The sequence below is a fragment of the Heterocephalus glaber genome, unplaced genomic scaffold (assembly GCF_053883595.1).
Source record: "Heterocephalus glaber isolate CG9 unplaced genomic scaffold, H.glaber_assembly_v1.0 deba00001509, whole genome shotgun sequence".
Taxonomy (NCBI): Eukaryota; Metazoa; Chordata; class Mammalia; order Rodentia; family Bathyergidae; genus Heterocephalus; species Heterocephalus glaber.
Genome location: NW_028258325.1, coordinates 32802817 through 32816220, shown reverse-complemented (window position 1 = coordinate 32816220; position 13404 = coordinate 32802817). Strand labels below are relative to the sequence as shown.

Genomic DNA, 13404 nt, shown 5'->3' with positions numbered 1-13404 from the left:
AAAGGGAGAGAGAGAAAGGAAAGAAAGGAAAAGAAAAATCACTCACATCTCTTGTTTTTTAAAAAAATAATTCACTGTGCACATCTTATTTACAGTTTTGTACACTTTTTTTTTTTGGTACCAGGGATGGAACTCAGGACCTTGCGTGTGTGAGGCAGGGGGCGGAACCACTGAGCTAAATCCCCAGCCCACAGTAAGCTGTCTGTTTGTTTGTTTGTTTGGGGGTTTTTTGGGTACCAGGGATCAAACTTGGGTCCTTGTGCTTGCGCAGCAGGTGACGAAACCAGTGAGCTAAATCCCAGACCCAAAACTGTCACATTTTTTTTTTTTTTTTTTGGTACCAGGGATAGAACTCAGGTCCTTGCGCTTGCGAGGCAAGTGGCAGAACCACTGAGCTAAATCTCTGGCCCAGCTTTCTTAATAAGAATGGGATCCTTTTCTACTTGAGCCATTTTTAACCAAAGCAAAATATCCTAAGAAATACACAGTATTAAAATATAGCTTAGGGCCAGGAATTTAGCTCAGTGGTTTTGCCGCCTGCTATGTAGGCCCAAGGACCCGAGTTCGATCCACAGTATTAAAAAAATATATATATATGTATCTTTATGCCATATATATATAAATATGGCATAAAGATACATACTAATTCTAGTTAGGAATATAAGTATGGTATTACATATTTTTATAACCCACAATTATGTCTAGGAATCACACAAGCACAGATCGCTGATTTGAATGAATTGCATAAACCTGTAGCAAAGCTTCTCATGTTTCTTCAATAAGAATATTATAACAACTCTATTCACTGTTCACAACTGCTAAAACCTAAACCTAAGCTACATGTCCACCAACAGGCAACTCTCAACAGGTTAACGGATAAACTGCAGCATAGCCTTGCAAGGGAATAATGTTCTAAAAATACATGCACTAGCAGGTGAAATTTGAAAATGGTACGCTGAGCTTTACACCAAAGTATATATATCATACTGATATGGGGGGAAGAGATTCAACTCCCAAACCTACTAGACATTCAAAACGCGAGTTTGTGTTCTCTAAAATCAAAGAATTAATTCTCAGAACAATGGAGGTTAAGAGTAGAAAAAATTTATTGAGAGACAGAAAGCTTCTGCCTAAGAGAAACAGAAGGGGGACCGGAAAGTGGGTTGCTTGCCCACCCCACTTTTCAAAGATGTTTTATACAGCAAAGCCATGTGGTAAGATGGGTACAAAGTGGGACAAAACTATAAGACTCAATGGAAATTTACAAGGTGGGCATGAGGTGGGGCAAAACCATGACCAACTAATAAGATTACAAGTACTAGGGCCGGGAATTTAGCTCAGTGGTTTTGATGCCAGCTGCGCAAGAGCAAGGACCCAAGTTCGATCTCCAGTACCAAAAAAACAAACAAGTACAGTCACCCAGGTAATATTGATTAAATGGGGGGTCAAATAGGGGAGCAAGTCACGTAGCAAGCATACAAGAATTTTCAGTAAGGGTGGGTCAGGGATATTTCCTGGGGAGGCTGGGTTAAGACCTTGCCCCCCCCCACCCACCAGGTGATTGATACCTGTTTAGAATATCAATCACTGCTATTCATCCTACATGGGTGTGCTAATTTCTCTCCTTTTACAATGTTGGCCTTCAGTGAATGTGTCTTCACTGTCCTGCATGTTGGCTCCTTGCTGTGTTGGCTCCTGGAGGGCTGGCACCTTAAAGAAGGCACTAACTGCCTACAAGATATCTAATACTAAAACAAAAAAGATATCTAATTAATTTACCTGTCTGCAATTATATGCTTTAGAGAGTACTTTAAGTTTGAGACTTTTTACTATGTTGGACTCATTCACCACTTTCCCACTGCTGATAACAGGCTTGCTACACTGACTTTTTTATTTTTTCTTTTTATTTTGGTACCGGGATCAAACTCAGGACCTTGTGCTTGAGAGGCAAGTAGTGGCACCACTGAGCTAAATTCCTGGACTGACTTTTTTTTTTTTTTTAGGAAACTTTCCCCAAACTCAGACTTCAGCTAGCTCTCAAAGCATCTTACACTTCACTTTCATCACAATTATTCTGATAGGGACTGCTTTTTTTTAGGGACTGCTCTACCTTACATTTTTTTAGGGACTGCTCCACCTTACATTATGAATACTTTGATGTCAGAGAGTATTAGACCTCTTCACTGTTCTATTCCTAGCCTTTAGCAACCTTCTTAAAAATATAGTAGGCAACTAATAAATGTGGAATAAACAAATATCTAAATAAATTAATGTCTCCATAGTTCCATCTTTTCATTTTCCAAAATTTGATGATCTTTGATCATTTTTGATATAACAATGGTTTCATAATATTATTTTTTATAGAGAGAATGAAAATAGTCTAGTCTGTAAACTGAATGTTCAATATTTTTTTCTTACTGCTAGTTTTTAAAAAAAAATGATGTTGGGGCCAGGGATTTAGCTCAGTGTCACCACACCTGCCTTGCAAGTGCAAGGTCCTGAGTTTGATCCCCAGTACCAAAAAAAACCAATTATCTTGACTCCTCAATGTTTTAGTAACATCAAATAAAATTTTTAGGATAGTTGTCAAATTTGGGCAACCCTCATCAAATTTCCTTTATGTATAAGGTGTAAATTTTCAAGGTATTTCAAGATCTCTTGTGTAACAACAAACCCTAAATATTGTGCATGGTTGGCATTCATTAATAGGTTACTGTTTTAGAGGTTGCAGAAGCATTCCCATGCCGGGATAACTGGCAATAACATAATTAAACACAAAAAGGGTTGTAAACTACACAAATATACTCTTCTAAATCCCAACTAAATGTATCCTAAATTCAACTTCCCCTCAGCCAGATCCCCAAAATATCTAAGGTCACTCCAGTGCCTCCCAACATGGGGAAAGTGCCAAGGAGGGACCTGTGGCAGAGCCTTTTCTTGTTTTGAGCCCCACACAAGGCTAGAAGCTTTTCCAGTCTCTTGGTGAATGGGGCAGAGTAACACACCCAGATGAGGAAGTTGCCTCCAAGATCCAGTTACATCCACTAGACCATATAGGTCTGCAGGAGTCAGGCTAATTTTTAAATTCGTTTTATTTTTTAACTGATCCATGCAGTCAAAATCACTGTACATATTAATGAGGCAACTTGATGTTTTGATACATGTACACACTGTATAACGTGGATTTTTTGGTTGTATTGTTGTTGCTGTTTTTGTTTTGTTTTGTTTTCTGTTTTATTTTGTGAGACTAGGCCTCACTTGTGGTGCAGGCTGGCCCTGTCCTTTTCGACTCCAGTGACGCTCCCCACACAGCGTGCTGAGTGGCTAGGGCACTATGCACACAGGTGTGCAGATGTCTCTTCAACATACTGATTTCATCTCCATTGGATATATACCCAGGAGTAAGATTGCTGGATCATGCAGCAGTTCTGTTTTCAATTTTTTTCTTTCATAGTTTTCCATAATGACAACACTAATTTACATTCCCACCAACAGTACGCAAAGGCTTCTTTTCTCCATATCCTCACCAGCACCTAGGATCTTTTGCCTTTTTGATAAGAGCCATTCTTGCTAAGGGGAGGTGACAGACAATTCTGATTGCAGCTTTGACTCTGCTGCCATGACAGTAACTATACCCACCTTGTCTTTGGTGGTCAAGTGTCACCAGTTGGCCCCTGCCTGGTGTCCAATTCCTCCCATTGCATTTAGGTTTTCCAGTTGAGTGGCTGTTCATAGTTCAGTCTATGAGGTCCGGGCCTGCAGAGAAGAGTGATCACAGAGCTCTGCAAGGATACAAGGGTTCCACTTAGAAATTTATTTCTCAAACTACTGGTTGAAAGTAGCTCTATCGCTCCTCGGCTTTTTGGCTAAGATCAAGTGAAAGTCGCTCTAAGTCCTTTCAGTGAAGATGGGCTGATCTTAAATAACAAATCCACTGAAACATTCCAATCTTGTAACTTTCCAATCCAATCCTGTAACCTTTCAATCCCCTCTTTTACTTCAAAACCAAGGGAGATGGAGCATTTCCAGTCCATCCATAGTAGGCCATCTTTTCTTCCATGTTTCAGTCAACCAAACAAGCAGAGGCCTTCTAACTTCCTAGCGAGGTTACATGCAGAATCTCTGCTTAGTGGGCTTATGTCAGTAAATTTAGCTGGATCCAATTTTATGTTCCTGGCACTATTATCTCATGCTTTGTGGGGGGGAGGGTGAACCCAAGGCCCTGGTACTGAGCTACATTCCCAGCCCTTTTTATTTTTTAATTTTGAGATAGGGTCTTGCAAAGTCACTAAATTACCCAGGCTGGACTCGAACTTGCAATCAGTGTCCCAGAATGCTGGGATTACAGGCATGCACTAGCAACCCCAGCTTGTCCCACACACCCTTAAGGGTCATTCCCACACATGTTCCCTGGATTTCTGCTTATATTAATTTTTTTTTTTTGGTACCGGGGTACCGGGGATCGAACTCAGGACCTTGCGCTTGCAAGGCAGGTGCCGGAACCACTGAGCTAAATCCCCGGCCCCTGCTTATATTAATTTTAAATATTCTAATGGTTCATCTGCAGTGCTATGCACCCCTTCATGGGCCACACTCAGTAACCTACCTTCAGGGACCTGCAGGGACTCTAGTATCCTTGTGGTCTAGGAGTGGTGACATAAGCAAGTATTGGGGAGATCATTACCATTTCTCCAGGGAACGTAGGGTTAAATCCCAAAGAAGTCTCATTGGATTTTTTTTTTTGGTACCGAGTATCAAACTCGGGACCTTGGTTTGCAAATCAGGTGGCAGAACCACTGAGCTAAATCCCCGGCCCAATTCTCATTGAAATTTGGATGCTCCAAGTCCTCAGTTTCATCAGTGTCTTCCCACGTCACTCTCCCAATTTACAGGGTGCTGTTCTTTCCCATCCCACATCTTCACTGTAGCAGTAGACACCGTGCAAGGCTGGAGTACACTCAGTCTGCAATGCAGCCAATCGCAAATCATTGTTGGGCATTTTGGTCCTGTGGCTATAGGAAGTAAGTCTGTATTTCAGGAAACACCTGAAAGCTCTTAGGTCATTTACGTTGTGCTTGAGCTGGGAATGAAATCCCTGAGCTGATCTTTTTAACACTTTGTCCAGTGATAATAGGAGCAATCTAGAAACACCATTCTATTTTTTAGTTTTCCACAATGTTTGAATGCATTTTATAGTCATTTGTTCCTTACAAGTGATTGATCAGGAGCATCCAATGCACAAAGTTTATTGTATTTCTATAAACTTTTCACACACATGTGAACATTAGTGCTCTTTACTGTTGGAAATAGTCTTTAACATCTTTAATTCTAACTAGATTACAGATCCGATCCAATAACAGAAACTCCCAAACCAATTAGAAAACTCACCCTTAAAATTCTGTTCCTCTAGAACAATTCTCTGTACCAAAATCTTATCAGTCTGGGTTCTCCAGAGAAAGAGAAGCATAGGATATTTATAATGATATATGCATAAGAGGTTCTTTATTACGGGGATCAGCTTATATGGATGATGGAGGTCCAGAAGCCCCATGATTTGTCATCTGAAAACCAGAGAATCAGACAAACCAGTGGTGGTATATGGAAGATAGAGTCTCTCTACCTTCTGTTGGTTTTGTTTGTTTGTTTTGGTGTTGGGGAATTGAACCAAGGGCCTTGTGCAAGGGAGGCAGATGCTACTCTGAACTACACCTCCAGCTTCCATTAATTGTTTTTTTGGTTTTTTTTGCAGACCTGGGGATCGAACTCAGGACCTTGTGCTTGCCAGGCAGGCGCTGGCGCCACTGAGCTAAACCTCCGGCCCTCCATTAATTCTTATGTGGGATATTTGGCTGGATCTGGGAACCAAATTAATGTAGAAGCAGATTAACAAGAGAAAAACATACAAGTTTTATTAATTTTACGTAGGGATCTTCACAAGAGAGCGAAGTCCAAAGAACTGACAAAGCAGGATGGTTTTTACATTTTTTTTTTTTTTTTTGTACCAGGGATCAAACTCAGGACCTTGCGCTTGCGAGGCAGGCAGTGGCACCACTGAGTTAAATGTTAAATCCCTGGCACTTCTTACTTTTTAGACAAACAATAATACATTTATGAAGGAATCAAAAAGCAAATAGATCTCTGAATTGTAGTAGGAAATTCTAAAGATATAAAAAAGAGATACAGGGGAGGGGATGTAGAAGCTAGTGGCAGATAAGCATTACTTCAAAGAGTTGTTTACCAGATTAATCACAGCCTTATTTACCAGTCTCTGGTGATCAAGACCCTTTTTCAGCATTGGCATATTGAGGACACCTCCCCCAAAAAAGAATCTGTATGGCTTTCTGAAACTACAGTTCCTCAAGTGATTTCAGCTTGAAACAGTCAATATACCATCTCGGCATATTTTTGAGACAGTATGTCCTAAATTCCTCCAACGTTATTTATTTTTTTTATTCTTTTACTTTTTTGGTACCAGGGATTGAACTCAGGTCCTTGTGCTTGCGAGGCAGGTGGTGAAACCACTGAGCTAAATCCCCAATGTCATTTAGTCTGACTCTGAGAGCCTGAGAACCAAAGGAGCCAGTGGTGTGATGATTACTCTGAGACCTAAAGTCTGAGAACCATGGGCCCTGCTGGTATAAATTCTGGACGCAGAAGGTCGGAGAACAAGAGCTCAGATGTTCATGGGCAAGAGAAGGTGAATGTCTCAGCTCAAGAAGAAAGAGAAATTGCCTCCTCTGTCTTTTCTCCCGCTACCCGAGGACTGGCAATTGAACCCAGGTCTTTGTGCATTCAAGGCAAGCTTTCTACCACTCAGTTACATCTCAGCCCTTTAAAATTTTTATTTTGACAAGCCAGGCATGGTGCCTCATCTCTGTGGTCCCAGCACTCCAGGAGGCAGAGGCAGGAGGATTTCAAGTTTAAGCTCAGCCTGGACACTTCAGCACTTTGGCAAGATTTTATCTCAAAGTAAAAAATTTTTAAAGGGGGTCAGGGGAGCTGAGGATGTAGTTCAGTGTAAAGGCCCTGAATTCAATCCCTAGTGTCAAGGAAAAATAAATACTTTTAAAATTTTTGAAATATGGTCTGGCTAAATTGTCCAGGCTTGCCTAGAACTTGCAATTCTCATGATTAAGCCTCCCAAGTAACTGAGATTACAGACTGGTACCACCAAGCCTGGCTACACTTTATTTTCATTCTACTGGGGCCTTCCATGGGCCAGGGATTTAGCTCAGTGGTGCCACACCTGCCTTGAAAGCACAAGGTCCAGAGTAATCCCTGGGGCGGGGGGGATTTTTGTCCTTCTATTGGGGCCTTCCAGGGACTAATGATGTCTACCTGGGCTGATGAGAATGCTCTGGTCTAATGATCCAAATGCTAATCTACCCCACAAACACCCACAAAAAGACAGCCCGACATTAGGGTTTATCATCTATCTGAGCATAACTCTGCCCAGTGAAGTTGACACATAAAATCAACCAGAGTATATTTTTATATTTTAATAATACTGTAAAAATTGAATTCTACTCCTTATTGACACTAATTTCTCCTACACCTCAAGTGGAATTGGGGATAATGGCATCAAAATGTAATACGGGGCCAGGGATTTAGCTCAGTGTTTCCACTGCCTGCCTTGCAAGCACAAGGTCCGGAGTTCAATCCCCGGTACCCCCCAAAAAAGTGTAATGTGACTGATGGAGACCCATAAAGTGTTTCTTCTTCCCCCCCTCTCCTGTGTACATCACTTAACAAAAATATTGATTCAGGGCTGGGGATTTAGCTCAGTGGTTCTGGCACCTGCTTCACAAGCAGAAGGACCTGAGTTCGATCCCGGTACCAAAAAAAATTTTATATGTATATATACATATATATGTATATATATGTGTGTTCATTTCTTTTTTTTAAAGAGTAGGAAAAATTTATTGGGAGAAAGACAGCTTCTGTCTAACAGAGACAGAAGGGAGACCAGAAAGTAGGTTGCCCCATATCGGTTCATTTCTAATGAAACACCTAAACTATGTCCTGATTAGGACAAGCAGGGTGGTAAAGTCCAATATTAAACAACCCTACTGTTAGCCAATTGGGCAGATACCCACAGTCTAGAATTCTTTTGATTCAAATGATGAAAAATTCAGTTACTACTTACAGGTGCCAGATGCTATTCCAGGCAATTGGAATATATCAGTGAACAAAATAAGGATCCTTGCCTCACATAGCTTATGTTCATGCAGAATGTACACAATAGTCCATTGCTTCAAGTCAGCGTCAGAACTCCTAACTCAGAGTTACAGGAAGTAAGAGTTTGGAAAATGATCCTCTCCTTTTTCTGTATCAGCAACTCTAATCCCTTAATGGCAAAAGAAATTCCATCCTGGCACACTGAGTTGCCTATGTGGCCACTCTTCTTTTTTTGGTACTGGGGATCAAACTCAGGTCCTTCCACTTGCGAGGCAGACATCAGACATCAGAACCACTGAGCTAAATCCCCAGCCCTGGCCACTCTTCAAATAACAAGTAAAACACTCTCTTTCTGCCAACAAATAAAAACATCTTTTCCTTGGGACTTTTCCTGTCTCTTTTTCCCCCTCCATGACAGATACTTGCACCCTTTCCCCAGGATCCCATCTCTACTTTCTCACCTCTGGCACAGGCCGTGAGCCATTCAGCTCTCTTCCACTTGGAACAAAACCAGAGGTGCATCAGATCCTGTCAGTGGGGTAAACACAATCACACCTTCACGTGGAAAAGACTGCCCTCCCTCCTGTGTTAACACCCTGAAAAGGGCTTGTCCATCCCTCTGTGTTTGGTCACATTGCCAAATGCCCCTTCTGTTGCCCATGGTGTGTGCTAGGCTTCAGGAAGGGAATGGCAAACGGAGGAAAAGAGTCTGCCCGGCCATACTAACCAGGGAGAACTGAGGATTCGGATCAGTCTCTTGTGGGTATTAGTTTTCTGTTTCACTTTATGAAAAAAAAATAGATCCTGTGTTTTAAATTTTGAACTTATTAATACATATTAAAATTTATTTATTGGGCCGGGGATTTAGCTCAGTGGTTCCTTCTCCTGCCTCGAAAGCCCAAAGACCCAAGTTTGATCCCCAGTATCAAAAAAATATATATATTTATTAAAATGTGAATAATGTATTAGGTTTTTAAGATTAAAGAAGTCAAAACTGGAAATTAAATTTCAATAATTAAATGTGACAATAATGAAGAGGATTTTTAAACAGATTAATGGGTAACTGGACATTCTGTATGTATGTAAATATTATATATAATATATTTTATGGGTTTATATAAAATATATGATGTATACACATATATGTGTATGTACACACACATCCTTTTTTTGTTATGCTGGGGATTGAACCAGGGCCTCATGTACACTAACCAAGCACTCTACTGTGGATCTACATCCCCACTCCCTGTGTGTAAGTGTGAAGGACACTGCCTTGATGTCCCTTTAACAGAAATAAAACTCTGGTGGAGGATATGCCTGGCCCCTGACCCACTGATTCTTCCTTTCTCCAGAAATCGTATTAGTCCTCTAATTCATTAGTGATGGACCATGTAGTGCACGTTTTAGACATGACCCTGCCCACCAGGCCCCGGTTGATTAGACCAGACATGGGCACCTGGATGGCAAGCTGTAAACAATCGGCATAATAAATAAGTAAATGATGTAGCGCTCTGGATGGTAACTACCCTGGGAAAAAGAAAAGAAGAATTTTATTTGCTATCCTTGGCATTTGTAGTCTAGATGAGAGAGTCTAATTTAATCTGAGCTCATCTAAGATGGAGATGTAAACTCAGAAGACAAGGAGTAATTCTCTTCTGCCATGTAAACTAAAAAGCAAAGAAGGGATCTCTTGGCAGAACAAAGAACGGGCTGGGGCACAAGGATCACAAGTTCAAGCCCAGCCTGTGGAATATCAAAATCACACTTTTCATACCGAAAAGACTGCCTTCCCTCATGTGTTAATAGCCTAAAGACCCTATGTTATAGCAAGACTCTATCTCAAAAAAAATTTTTAAAAGACAGTGTGAAGGCCCTGGGTTCAATACCCAGTATCCTCTAAAGAGCAAAGAATGAAGCAGATGTTCAGAGGAAAGTAGAAATAAATCATATTTCTTTTGTTTGTTTGTTTTTTGAGAAAAGATCTTGCTTTGTAGTTTAGGCTGGTGTAAACTCACAATGTAGCTCAGGCTGGCTTGAGCTCATAGTAATCCTCCTGCCTCAGCCTCTCATGCCTGGGATTACAGGCATGTGCCACCATACCTAGCTTCCCCTTTTTAAAAAACAGGTTTGGGGGTGAGGGATTTAGCTCAGTGGCACCACACCTACCTTACAAGCACAAGGTCCTGAGTTTGATGCCTGGTACCAAAAAAATAAAAACTAAAATGAAGACGGGTTCAGTGGCACAGTGCCTGCCTGGCAAGCATGGGGTCCTGAGTTCGATCCCCAGTACCCAAAAAAAAACTACTAGGGTCTCACTGAATTGACCAGGTTGGCCTCCAATTTGCTGTCCTCCTGCATCAGCCCCCCCAAGTAATGGTATTACAGGTGTGCACTACCGTGCCTGGCTGCAGCAGACTGTTTTATTAATATTTATTTATTTGTTTATTTATTTATTTATTTATTGCACTTGCAAGGCAGCCACAGTGCCACTGAGCTAAATTCCCAGCCCTGGTTTTTTGTGGGGGTTTTTTGGTACCAGGGATCCAATTCGGGTTCTTGCACTTGGGCAGCAGGCGGCGAAACCACTGAACTAAATCCCCAGCCCTCCCAGCCCTGTTTTTTGATTTTTTTTGAGACAGGAACTCACTGGGTACTTCAGTCTGGCCCTGAACCCACTATGTAGCCCAGGCTGTCCTCGAATTTATAGCAATCCTCCTGCCTCAGCCTCCCAAATGCTGGGATTACAGGTGTGCACCACCACACCCAGCACTATATTCTTTTTTTTTTTTTTTTTTTGGTACTGGGGATCAAACTCGGGACCTTGTGCTTACAAGGCAGGCGGTGGAACCACTGAGCTAAATCCCCGGCCCCAACACTATATTCTTGATAGTCTTTCAGTTCTTGATTCTCTTTTAGAGGTCTCACTGTAGTTTCTGTGAGGGACCCATTTCTCTCTGTGTCTCTGTCTCTCTCTTTCTCACTGACTTGGGTTAGTTTTCTCTGTTCCTTGCAACCAAAGAGAAGCAACAGCAGTGATAATAGCAGCCAAACTCTATGAAGGGTGTACTCTGCCAAGCACTTTAAGTACTTTATCTCCTTAGACATAGGTTTTGATTGTCAATTTTGTTTTATTTTGGTTTTGCAATGCTGGGAATCAAACTCAGGGCTTTACACATGCTAGGTGAGCACTCTACCATTGAGCTACATGCCCAGACCATTGCCATATTTTAAAAAATAAATTTATTATCCAATTTTTAACATTTTTAAACCATTTTTTTCCAAGCAAACTTTTTTCAGAAAGGTTGAAAAGTATGTGCAAGCCTGAAGAGAAGAGCACTTTCCATAACTCTATTGCCAAAGGACAACAGTTATCATTTGTTCTTTTCTTTTTTTCTTTTTTTTCCTGGTACCAGGGATCAAACTCAGGACCTTGCACTTGCCAGGCAGGTACGGTGCCACTGAGCTACATCCCTGGCCCTCATTTTTCCTTTTCTTACATCGAAAAAATTCTTTACTCTCTTCCTCCACCAAAATTCCATTGTGCCTTCTATGTCAATTACGTTTCAAATAATACATTAAACTAGAACAAATATATGAAAATACAGTCATAACTCTGGAGCAATGCCTTGTCTACTTCTAGATCATTGCCATTTATTTATTTGTTTGTTTGTTTATTTACTTCAGTGCTAGAGAGTGAACCCAGGGCCTTAAAACTGAACTACATAGTGAGTTGTTTTCAATTTTTTTTTTAAATTTTGAGACAGAGCCTCACTAAGTCACTAAACTGGTCAAGCTGGGCTCAAATTTGTAACCCTCCTGCCTCAGCCTCCCAAAGTGCTGGTATTACAAGCGTGTGCCACCATGCCTGACAAAATCCTGGCTCCCTTCACCATTTAAAGAACCTGCTAGATAGTAAGTGTTAAATGGATGACTTACACTTAGTAAGGTATCAAAACCCAATATAACAGAGGTTCTTAATGTACCTCCTCTGCTACATTAAAAATCAGCCAGGGGTAGGGAATTTAGCTCAGTGGTGCCTGCCTCGAAAGCCCAACATACTGAGTTCGATCCCTGGTACCAAAAGAATCAGCCAGGCATGGTGGAGCAGGCCTGTAATCCCAGCACTCCGGAGGCTGAGGAGTTTGAGGTCAGCCTGGGCTATGTAGTGAGTTAAGGACAGCCTGAACTGCCTAGTGAGACTCTGTCTCAAAAAAAAAAAAAAAAACCCCAGTAAAAATCAAACTAGCCAAGCGTGGTGGCACACACCTATAATTCCAGTACTGTAGGCCACAAAGGCAGAGAGATGGAAAGTTTGAGCCCAATCTGGGCAATTTAGCAATTTAGCCAGACCTTATTTCTTTTATTTTTTTGGTACAAGGGATCAAACTTGGGACCTTCCACTTGCAAGGCAGGAGGCAGAACCACTGAGCTAAATCCCTGGCCCTAGCCAGACTTTGTTTCAAAAAAGGATGAGAGGCCTGGAGATACAGCTCAAGGTGAAGGCTCTGGGTCCAAGCCCCAGTCCAACACACAGACACACATACAATACAAGCCAGGGATGATGGCACATGCCTGTAATCCCAGCACTCAGGAAGCTGGGGCAAGAAGATAGCTTCAAGTTTGAGGCCAGCCCAGGCTACATAGCAAGTTCAAGTCCACCCTGAACTACATAGTGGGACCCTGTCTCAAAAAGGAAAGGAAAGGAAAGGAAAAGAAAAGAAAGGAAAGGAAAGGAAAGGAAAACCAACACACATAGAGATAAAACTAATTTCTATGGAAAGTTCTACCCTCTTGTCTTAGTTACTTTTCTTTTTTTTTTTTTTCTTCTTAGTTACTTTTCTCATCGCTGAAACAAAATACCTGACACCCACAAGTTAAGGGAGGGATGGTTTATTTAGCTTACAGTTTGTAGAGGTTTCAGTCCATAATCACCTGGCTCCAAGGTAGGGTGGCATAGCAGAGGGCATCACAGAGGAAAAACAGTTCATGGCAGTCAAAAGGTAACAAAGCAACAAGGGACAAGGCAAACCTCTCTGCGTCCCTTATATTGTATCCAGGCTACTGGAATTAGGGCAGTGCCAAGCCCATCAGTGGACTGATTTAGCAATCACCCACCCTTAATCCTAACATTGCACCATGAATCATCACACACTCTAGATTCAGCCACCTCTGAAAAAGCCCCACCTATGGCTGACTGAGGCTTTGAGGGGACATCTAGACACAGCC

At 41.5% G+C, this 13404-nt stretch overlaps 1 protein-coding gene across 11 annotated transcripts in view; it reads right to left on the bottom strand.

Annotated features, from left to right (window-relative positions):
- The window catches only part of N4bp2 (NEDD4 binding protein 2), a 176681-nt gene extending 163478 nt beyond the window's left edge, over window positions 1–13203 (bottom strand). For 6 of the 11 annotated variants that reach the window (XM_087187492.1, XM_087187482.1, XM_087187484.1 and 3 more), the window contains exons 1-2: window positions 13082–13203; window positions 3640–3782 (exon numbers count right to left, since the gene is read on the bottom strand). The gene's annotated coding sequence lies outside the window, so the exon portion shown is untranslated. Of the gene's footprint in view, window positions 1–3639; window positions 3783–8639; window positions 8722–13081 lie in introns of those variants that run through there. The other 5 variants (XM_087187483.1, XM_087187487.1, XM_087187489.1 and 2 more) reach the window with 5 other exon arrangements.
- Window positions 13204–13404: the final 201 nt, after the last annotated feature.